We start from the raw sequence: 11,980 nt of genomic DNA, 5'->3' as shown, positions 1-11,980 counted from the left end.
ATATGAAAATGACTTTGCCACTTAGCCTGTGATTGCAGATGATCTAGTGTATGCTCTGTCTGCCTGCTTGGCTGACATATAAGATTGAGTGAATAGTGATTGGGATACGGTTGGTGTAATAAGCAAGAAAATATATACTTCTAAAGAATTATATAGGCCCTCATTCCGAGTTGATCGCTCGCAAGGCGAATTTAGCAGAGTTGCTCACGCTAAGCCTACGCCTACTGGGAGTGTATCTTAGCTTCTTAAAATTGCGACCGATGTATTCGCAATATTGCGATTACAAACTACTTAGCAGTTTCAGAGTAGCTTCAGACTTACTCGGCATCTGCGTTCAGTTCAGTGCTTGTCGTTCCTGGTTTGACGTCATAAACACACCCAGCGTTCGCCCAGACACTCCCCCGTTTCTCCGGCCACTCCTGCATTTTTTCCGGAAACGGTAGCGTTTTTATCCACACGCCCCGAAAACGCAGTGTTTCCGCCCAGTAACACCCATTTCCTGTCAATCACACTACGTTCGCCAGAGCGAAGAAAAAGCCGTGAGTAAAAATACTATCTTCATTGTAAAATTACTTGGCGCAGTCGCAGTGCGAATATTGCGCATGCGTACTAAGCGGAATTTCACTGCGATGCGAAGAAAATTACCGAGCGAACGACTCGGAATGAGGGCCATAGTTTCCAAAATTCTGAAGATGTATCATATAATGTGCTCATAATATTTAATTTAATTTCTTTTTAACTTCCCCCTTGATGCTGGACAAGCCTACTATCTGGAAAGTCTTGGGGGGAGGGTGCTGCTGCCATGGCCCATGGCTAGACCTTACACCTCTGTGGAGCCACTAGTACAAATTTTTCCAGGGCCGCTTTTTGTTCCCAATCCATCTCTGGCAGAGAGACAGTTGGTGATACTAGTGAGGAGAGAGGTGGAGAGGTCCAGGGAGGAAAGGTAGATTTGTGTATCATCAGCAAAAAGGAGAAAGAAGAGCACCAAGAACCGAACCTTGGGAGACACCTACAGTTAGTGAAAGTGGGGAGGAGGTGGAGTTATGAGAGAAGACAGAGAAGGAATGGTCAGAGAGGTCTGAAGGCAGCCAAGAGAGAGCAGTATCATGCAGACCAATGGAGTTAAGGATTTGCAGAAGGATAGGGTGGTCCACAGTATCAAAAGCAGCAGAGAGGTCAAGAACAATAAGCAGAGAGTAGTGCCCCTTAGTTTTGGCAGCATGGAGGTTTGAAATGGAGGAAGTCTGCCTTAGAGTGTGATTTCCTTCAGTGTCACTCAGCAGTACGTGAGCATTTTTGCAGAGATCTGGTGAATTTGGTGTGGCAGAGTTGAGGTGTTAATTTGCGAGAGCGAATAGGGGTTGGTGGAGCAACAGAGTCAAGAGCAGATGTAAGGGATGCATTGTATAGGGAAGTGGCTTGTTCAGGGCATGAGAGAGAGAGAATAGGAGAGAGAAGTGAGTCAAACAGGGAGGATAGGGATGTGGTGTTATTAGCCACAATGTTTCGCTTAGTGATGGTAGCTTTAGGAGGTAGAGATGGGGAAGCAGAGATAGATAAGTTAAAGGAGAGCAGGTGGTGGTCAGAGAGTGGAAATGGGGAGTTGGAGAAATCAGAGATATCACAATGGTGAGTGAAGACTAGATCCAGTGAGCTCCCATTCACATGGGAGAGTGAGGAGGTCCACTGGGAGAAACCAAGTGAAGATGTGAGGTTAAGGCATTTAGAGGCAGGGGATTTTGTAGGGATATTGATAGGGATGTTGAAATCTCCTAGGATAATGGAAGGAATGTCAGTAGAGAGGAAGTGAGGAAGCCAGGAGGTAAAGTTGTTGAGGAACTTGGAGGCAATGCTAAGGGGGGCAGTAAATGACAGTTACTCTTAGATGGACAGGTTGGAAGAAGCATATAACATGGATCTCAAATGTAGAGAATGTAAGCGATGGTTCTGGGGGTATGAGTTGGTAGGAGTAACTAGAGGGTAAAAGGATCCCAACACCACCACTATGGCAACCCCCAGGTTGTGGGGGGGGGGGGGGGGGGAATGTGAGGCCCCCATCAGAGAGCCACAGGAGAAGTGGTGTCAGAGGGGGTAATCCAGGTTTCTGTAATGGCTAGGAGATGCAGAGGGAGTTGGAGATGAAAAGGTCATGGGTGGGCACCAATTTATCACAAGCAGATCTGGCATTCCAGAGGGCACAGGATAGGAGGTATGAGTTTGTCGGAGAGATGTGAATGAGATTATTAGGGTCACTGTAGCATTGATATGAGATTAACTTGGAGGACAGAGATGATGAGAGAGTAGTGATGGTGCGGGTGCCTGAGCTAAGAAGAGAAGCTGCAGGAGGTGGGCAGAGAAGAAGTTCAGCGGGATTTGGATAGGGGTGTGGGGAGATGACAGGGAGAGGAGGGAGGGAGCAGGTCTGAGTGGTGTGGTAGCAGGACCATAGTGGGGCAGAGGTGAATGAAAGTGGGGTAACAGGAGAGGAGGGAAAGGAAACAGCGGGGTGGAGGGAAGACAGAGGAGGGCAGAGAGGAGGAGGTGTAGGAGACTAGAGGGGAAGGATAAAGGTGGGAACAGGGGGCAAGATAGATGATTAGGTAGACACTGAGTGATGGGGGAGTAGAGAAAAACCTGGACATAGTGTGGAGTAGGTAAATAGATGGGTGGAGGGACTGTAACTAGGAGTGGCAGCTAAATGGGTGCAAATTTAGTTTGAAGTGAATCAACAGCGTAGATAATATGGGTGCAGAAATTGATTTGGACTGTAAGAAATGAGAGGATGTGAGTAAGGGTAAAAAAGCAATGGTAATTCAAACAGGACTTTCAAGTGTTTGAAGGTAAAATTGCATTGGTACATCTGTGCATAAATCCCCCCCCCCCCCCCCCCCTCCTGCCCCACAAAAATACAATTAAAAGCATGTCTTGGTAAAATGGATGATTTTTTAAATGTCCAAGTCAGGTAGTTCAGTGTTATTTAATCAGATTAATAATCAGGAGGTGAATGACACGAAGAGTTAGTGAACTCACATTTGTTTTTGTTTTTTATTAATTTTTCAGTTTTCAGGGGGGGGGGGGGGGGGGGGGGTTAAAAGATTTGTCTCCTTCAGTTTCCCTTCAGTTTCTCTTTGGTAGAACGCTGAAGTGATATGGCAATTTTTACACATTTTGATAAATATGCACAGCCGGCAGGATGGAACTTAAGTAGAGAAATACTGCATGTGATCCCAATAATGGGATTCTACAAACAACTTCCCACCCCCTAGAATGCCAAACAATAAATTACCTGAAACTAATAAGTAAGGCATACCACATACAGTAGCTAACAACTGGGTCTATACATTTAAAAACTAAAGAAAGTACATCAGAATGAAATACTATGCAGTAATGATTCAATTCATAACATCTAGGAGTTTCAGACTGGCCTATAGAAGTACAAGGCGGCAGAATATATTGGGAGCTGTAGTCAAACTACCTGTAGATGACAAGAAGAGTAGAGACGTCAATTCACAATCGATCAGCTGTGAATGCCAGTAGAACACTGTAATTATGAGGCAATTATAGTTATGAGGCAGTTATGAGTCAATTTTTGTAGTTATGAGGCAAAGTTGTAGTTATTAAGCAATTATATTACACACTTTGAAAAAATATGCACAGCCTACAGGATGAAACGTAAGTATGAAGCTATTACACTATATATATATATATAACAAGTATATTCCTGCACTCACATCGGAATGTTATAACAACAATGGGGTGCTCCTAGTGGAAGTCTCCATATACATGGTAGACCCACAATATTTAAACAGAAGTCCAACAATGTGGAGGTGCACTCTTCCAGTTCAATGATTTCTCACACGTTCATCTTTCACAATAGCTTTATTGCAGTCAAATCTAGGCTTATTTAATCGACGTTTCGATCCTCAGTTTAGGATCTTTATCAAGATAAGCTTCCAGTTTATGAGAGCATCATATATTGATTACTGGAAAAACATAAAATAAAACATATACACACATTAAACAAACACAATACAAAATGAAAACAAACAAATAAAACATTAGTGGACCACCACGCCCTTTTTGGTCGATTATAAAAAAGATTCATTAATCACCAGAGTGAATCGTGCGTATTGACCAGTGTCTATATAAGTTATAGTCGTGTGTGGGCAAATCTACGCCGCGGATATATATCACACCATATGTGGATACCAGGTGTCACCAACCTATGAAATAGGTAAACACTAGCTTCAAAATGTCGCTAGCCCTGGACACTTACTCACACTAATCAATATGTCAGGTTCAGACAATGCCAGGTCTGTAGGGTTAATAAGGTCATATTCAAGCAGAATTTCTGTAGATAAATAAACCAATGCATATATCTGAAAAAACACTCAAACTTACTAACATGTGTATAGTACACATTTTCACCTGTTCAGTGAACACACACCCAGGTACTTACTATTAGGTTCATTAGAGTTCACTTCTCATGGGACGACTGAGACAACCAAAGTAATCACTGCAAGCAAATACACAATAAGCCAACCTCTTAGTCCTAGAGACCTCCAGTGCAATTGCTGTCATACCACACATATAAAAACTGCAATACTCACGAAGGGTGTTCGAGTCCTCACCACCTCTACAGCCACACAGCTTAGAAGCTGATGGGCTGTCCTTAAATACCCTTCAGACCGGAAGTGTATAGTGCACCCTATCTAATCCATCCCTGGACGCTCTCATGGTGCACAAAAATCACACCCGCCGAGGCCGCCGTCCTCGCTGGCATCCATCCAACCCCCCCACCACCTGAAGGCCGTCCCGCTGCCGAGCACACCGCCGCACAGGGGAAAAGCAACAGTCGCGACTTCAGTGGAACGCAAATGCGTTCCACAACCCGGAAGTCGGAAACCGGAAGCGCCGTGCGCTCCGGTCTCTACGATAGCCTAATAGGTTCAGACAGATGATTCACAATACTGACAGGCGAAACTTCAGTTAATACAGACGGGGAGAAAAAACATACACACTGGAGGGGAGAATACGTACAATCCACTAGGGAATATAAAAATAGATCACAAGGGTGCTTAATAGTTCTAAGACATGCTCACAACTTAAATCATCAAAGGGACGCAGTGGTCACTGTGTACAGACATATTACAAAAATCATATACATCCAATAAAAAATTCAAACCTCCATGTGCTACAGTATGAGACCGTAAACAGAAACCTCCAAGACTAATTATCATGCATCAGAGTAATCTTTCTCAATAATTGATACCATCAATGTTTATTAAACACGTAATTAGTTAATACATGTAAAAAAAATCAATTTTATTTATATATGAAAAAGTGTTTTAAAAAAATGTTTTTAACAGAGGTTCACAGGTTATGTCTCAAACCATAGCACTCACATTAAACATTTTTTCATGGTCAGGTTAACTCATAGGTACCACAGAATCCCTCAGGTTTATACCCATGTTGACATCTATTGGAGTATATGCTAATAAATTCACAAGAAGACATTCATAGCAGCATGTTCATTTAGGCCTTTGGGTGAGACCGTGTTGAGGTGAGCAATCCAGAAGCTCTCCCTTTGGCGTAAAACTTGGGTGCGGTCCCCACCGTGGCTCAACGGTGGAACCCAATCGATGAGTCTGCATTTCAAATTTGCTACCTGATGTCCTCGTTGCAAGTAGTGTCTGGCAACAGGCTTATCACTGGTACCTGTTTGTATTGCAGTCCTAATAGATAACCGATGGTTCGCCATCCGTTCCCTAAAACAACGGGTGGTAAGCCCCACGTAACATAAACCGCAGGGGCATGTTAAGGTATACACCACGAAGTCGAGCCTACAATGTAGGTGGTACCTGATTTTAATATTCCTACCAGAATGTGGATGGGGAAAGGTAGAACCAGTCTGCAGGGATCTGCACGTTGTGCATTTCCCACATGAAAAGCAGCCAGGTTTTTTACTCATAATCTGAAGAAAATTCAACTTAGTCTCAGGTACTGATGTAGGCCTCATCAGCATCTGTCGTAAATTAGGCCCTCGTTTGTAAGCCATCATCGGTGGGTTTGTGTGTGTAAATGGTAACCCTTGATCAGATTTTAAGATTGGCCAATGCTTCCGCAGTGTTTTACGTGTAAAATGTGCATAATTGTCAAACTTCGTAGTGTAGAGATCATACGATTATCATTAGCAACAACCTTAGGTGATTTTTTGCTGAATAGGTTCCTGGCTCTACGCAAACTGTTGCTGATCACTTTGGTAGAGTAACCTCTTTCTCTAAACCTCTGTTTCATTTCCACCAATTGTTTCTCCCTAATTTCTTCGTCATTATTGATACGCATTACTCGTAGAAATTGTGAGATGGGTAGATTGTTTTTTAACGAGGGGGGATGGAAACTACTGGTCAATAAGGTGGTGTTTCTGTCTGTGGACTTCCTGTATAGGGAAGTAACAAAAGCTCCATTTTGTATGGACACATTCACATCTAGAAAATGAACTGAATGTTGTGAGCTCTCGTGTGTGAATTTAACACGCTTAATAGCCCGGTTAAATTCACACACGAGAGCTCACAACATTCAGTTCATTTTCTAGATGTGAATGTGTCCATACAAAATGGAGCTTTTGTTACTTCCCTATACAGGAAGTCCACAGACAGAAACACCACCTTATTGACCAGTAGTTTCCATCCCCCCTCGTTAAAAAACAATCTACCCATCTCACAATTTCTACGAGTAATGCGTATCAATAATGACGAAGAAATTAGGGAGAAACAATTGGTGGAAATGAAACAGAGGTTTAGAAAAAGAGGTTACTCTACCAAAGTGATCAGCAACAGTTTGCGTAGAGCCAGGAACCTATTCAGCAAAAAATCACCTAAGGTTGTTGCTAATGATAATCGTATGATCTACACTACGAAGTTTGACAATTATGCACATTTTACACGTAAAACACTGCGGAAGCATTGGCCAATCTTAAAATCTGATCAAGGGTTACCATTTACACACACAAACCCACCGATGATGGCTTACAAACGAGGGCCTAATTTACGACAGATGCTGATGAGGCCTACATCAGTACCTGAGACTAAGTTGAATTTTCTTCAGATTATGAGTAAAAAACCTGGCTGCTTTTCATGTGGGAAATGCACAACGTGCAGATCCCTGCAGACTGGTTCTACCTTTCCTCATCCACATTCTGGTTGGAATATTAAAATCAGGTACCACCTACATTGTAGGCTCGACTTCGTGGTGTATACCTTAACATGCCCCTGCGGTTTATGTTACGTGGGGCTTACCACCCGTTGTTTTAGGGAACGGATGGCGAACCATCGGTTATCTATTAGGACTGCAATACAAACAGGTACCAGTGATAAGCCTGTTGCCAGACACTACTTGCAACGAGGACATCAGGTAGCAAATTTGAAATGCAGACTCATCGATTGGGTTCCACCGTTGAGCCACGGTGGGGTCCGCACCCAAGTTTTACGCCAAAGGGAGAGCTTCTGGATTGCTCACCTCAACACGGTCTCACCCAAAGGCCTAAATGAACATGCTGCTATGAATGTCTTCTTGTGAATTTATTAGCATATACTCCAATAGATGTCAACATGGGTATAAACCTGAGGGATTCTGTGGTACCTATGAGTTAACCTGACCATGAAAAAATGTTTAATGTGAGTGCTATGGTTTGAGACATAACCTGTGAACCTCTGTTAAAAACATTTTTTTAAAACACTTTTTCATATATAAATAAAATTTAGTTTTTTTACATGTATTAACTAATTACGTGTTTAATAAACATTGATGGTATCAATTATTGAGAAAGATTACTCTGATGCATGATAATTAGTCTTGGAGGTTTCTGTTTACGGTCTCATACTGTAGCACATGGAGGTTTGAATTTTTTATTGGATGTATATGATTTTTGTAATATGTCTGTACACAGTGACCACTGCGTCCCTTTGATGATTTAAGTTGTGAGCATGTCTTAGAACTATTAAGCACCCTTGTGATCTATTTTTATATTCCCTAGTGGATTGTACGTATTCTCCCCTCCAGTGTGTATGTTTTTTCTCCCCGTCTGTATTAACTGAAGTTTCGCCTGTCAGTATTGTGAATCATCTGTCTGAACCTATTAGGCTATCGTAGAGACCGGAGCGCACGGCGCTTCCGGTTTCCGACTTCCGGGTTGTGGAACGCATTTGCGTTCCACTGAAGTCGTGACTGTTGCTTTTCCCCTGTGCGGCGGTGTGCTCGGCAGCGGGACGGCCTTCAGGTGGTGGGGGGGTTGGATGGATGCCAGCGAGGACGGCGGCCTCGGCGGGTGTGATTTTTGTGCACCATGAGAGCGTCCAGGGATGGATTAGATAGGGTGCACTATACACTTCCGGTCTGAAGGGTATTTAAGGACAGCCCATCAGCTTCTAAGCTGTGTGGCTGTAGAGGTGGTGAGGACTCGAACACCCTTCGTGAGTATTGCAGTTTTTATATGTGTGGTATGACAGCAATTGCACTGGAGGTCTCTAGGACTAAGAGGTTGGCTTATTGTGTATTTGCTTGCAGTGATTACTTTGGTTGTCTCAGTCGTCCCATGAGAAGTGAACTCTAATGAACCTAATAGTAAGTACTTGGGTGTGTGTTCACTGAACAGGTGAAAATGTGTACTATACACATGTTAGTAAGTTTGAGTGTTTTTTCAGATATATGCATTGGTTTATTTATCTACAGAAATTCTGCTTGAATATGACCTTATTAACCCTACAGACCTGGCATTGTCTGAACCTGACATATTGATTAGTGTGAGTAAGTGTCCAGGGCTAGCGACATTTTGAAGCTAGTGTTTACCTATTTCATAGGTTGGTGACACCTGGTATCCACATATGGTGTGATATATATCCGCGGTGTAGATTTGCCCACACACGACTATAACTTATATAGACACTGGTCAATACGCACGATTCACTCTGGTGATTAATGAATCTTTTTTATAATCTACCAAAAAGGGCGTGGTGGTCCACTAATGTTTTATTTGTTTGTTTTCATTTTGTATTGTGTTTGTTTAATGTGTGTATATGTTTTATTTTATGTTTTTCCAGTAATCAATATATGATGCTCTCATAAACTGGAAGCTTATCTTGATAAAGATCCTAAACTGAGGATCGAAACGTCGATTAAATAAGCCTAGATTTGACTGCAATAAAGCTATTGTGAAAGATGAACGTGTGAGAAATCATTGAACTGGAAGAGTGCACCTCCACATTGTTGGACTTCTGTTTAAATATTGTGGGTCTACCATGTATATGGAGACTTCCACTAGGAGCACCCCATTGTTGTTATAACATTCCGATGTGAGTGCAGGAATATACTTGTTATGTTTTATGGTTGGCTGTGAACCTCCATATTTTCTGACACCCATCACTATATTGTGTATTAATTGAGTTACAAAAAATAGAATACTCAAGTGTTCAGACTGTTTTTATTACTTTTTAATTTGTGACAAAACTGTATGTTTTTTTCGTTGTTTGTAGACCATTGGGTAGGTTTTCTCCACATACCACAGATATCGCCATAACATGGCCCAGGGAGGCACATGTCCATTTGATGAAGGGTTGTTATCCAGAGCCGAGCAAGGCATTATTTCATTTACTGATGACGATATTGAAAAAGTCCTGTTCGATAAATTAGATTTCGACACCTTGCCTGCTGAATCATCCGCAGACATATTTTATAAGATATTGAGATTAAAACGTCGAGAGGTGGATTTATTATTACACGGACAGTTTCTGTCTGAATATCACAGACGGAAACTGATACCTCGTGGCTTTAGGGTCAATAATGTACCAACCCTGGGCCGAAATAACCCAGTTTTCTGTAGCAGATGGTGCTCTATTCTCAATAAATGTTCGCTTGATCTGTTGATATTGGTTGTAGAGGAAGTAGGAAGTGAACTGAAGAAGGTCAAGGTAGAGATTGAGCAATTGGAGGCCAGTTCGTTGTCCACCCTACGGGACGATAAGAACAATAACTGGGTAGATAGATTGCAGACGCAGGTGGATACATACAGGAACGAATTGACCTCATTTAAAAGAAAAAAACTGTCCACTGTAACAGCGGACTATCAAAATCACACCGTGTACCGATGGCTGTTAGGCAACAGTAATCCGCATCAAGGCAATCGGACCGGACGATTCTTTAGGAAGCATAGACATAACCCCTTTCCACGTGAGACTGCTTCATCTATATCCACGTCGGATACTGATTTATCCGACGCGCAGCGGGGCAATACTGCCCATTTTTTAGAAAAAACAACTGGACCCAAGGGCCTTCCACCGGCCCGCGGAGACTCGCGAAACACCGAACAACCACGAGGAGAGGCGGTTATAAAAAGGAGGGGTCGCAGGAAACAAAACTAGATTTAGTATTCAATTTATCTGAACGCAGTCTTGATCAGTCTGAATTGAGTCTTCTTGCGAGAGGATTGTCATTTGTGCCCACTTTTCCTCATCAAGTCTTCCAGGGTACAGTTGATCAGTACCGGTTAGGGAGAAATCTCAGACTTAGGGAATACTTTTCGGGTCAGCCTAAACAGGCCGAAAAAAAGTCTTTCAGAAAAAGTTCTAAATTTGATCCCGTTTCATACAATCCCAGCATGAAGACATTCCTCCGACTGGTCAATGACGACATACAGCATTTCAAGCCACCTCGTATTTTTGATAATCTCACTCCGGGTGAAAGAAAGGCACTCAAGAGGCTGAGGGATGATACCTCAGTCGTTATAAGACCAGCCGACAAAGGCGGCGCCGTGGTAGTCCAGGACTGGGCTGATTACGATACAGAGGTGAGTCGCCAGTTGGCGGACACCAACACATACCGAAGGGTAGCGACCAATCCTATACCCTCCATTAAAAAGACCATTGATCTGAGTTTGAGGAGAGGACTAGAGAGTAATTGGATAGACCAAGATCTTTTTGATTTTTTGAGTGTAGATGAGCCAAAATGTCCCATTATCTATACACTCCCTAAAATTCATAAAACGATGATTAATCCGCCTGGGCGACCGATCATCGCAGCCGAAGGCTCATTACTACAACCGATAGCTAGGTGGGTGGATTCTATACTACAGCCGCATGTTAACAAGTGCTGCAGCTACATACGCGACACTAGCGATTTTCTTCATCAATTAGGACTGATTGAGGTACCGAGGGGCAATTGCCTCTTATGTACTATGGATGTACAATCATTGTACACCATTATACCACATAATGAAGGACTGGAAACAATAAGGGATGTACTCACTGGAAGTACAGTTGGTAATGTACCTACTGAATTTATTCTAGAACTAACCAACCTAGTTTTGAGTCTAAACCACTTCAAATACAAGGATTCATATTTCCTCCAATGCTCAGGGACAGCCATGGGCTCCAATCTGGCGCCTGCATATGCTAATCTTTATATGTCGAACTTCGAGGAAACTCATATTTTGCCCATCTATGGATCGAAAATCTCCTTCTATAAACGATTCATTGACGACGTCTTCCTACTGTGGGAGGACACACAGGAATCCTTTATTGAAATGGTTAACAATATTAACACGCTTAATAGCCTGGTTAAATTCACACACGAGAGCTCACAACATTCAGTTCATTTTCTAGATGTGAATGTGTCCATACAAAATGGAGCTTTTGTTACTTCCCTATACAGGAAGTCATGAAAAAACACAGGTTGTTGATCTTGCACAGAAATAGATTCAAAAATACAGGGAATGATATAGAAGCCAGAAATGGACGATCATATATTGGAAATCCCTATCTGTCCGTATGGCGGTGCGCCCAGGGTCATAAAAAGGAAGTACATATGTATCTACAAGGAGAAAAAGTATGACTCTAGTTTGGGCGCACTCTTATTATTGTTTACTTTTCAATTATGATCAAATGAGAAATGATAATGACATTTTAGGCTTGTACTCTACACCTCA

The sequence above is a fragment of the Pseudophryne corroboree genome, chromosome 7 (genome assembly GCF_028390025.1).
Source record: "Pseudophryne corroboree isolate aPseCor3 chromosome 7, aPseCor3.hap2, whole genome shotgun sequence".
NCBI lineage: Eukaryota > Metazoa > Chordata > Amphibia > Anura > Myobatrachidae > Pseudophryne > Pseudophryne corroboree.
This window is presented reverse-complemented; position numbering follows the sequence as displayed.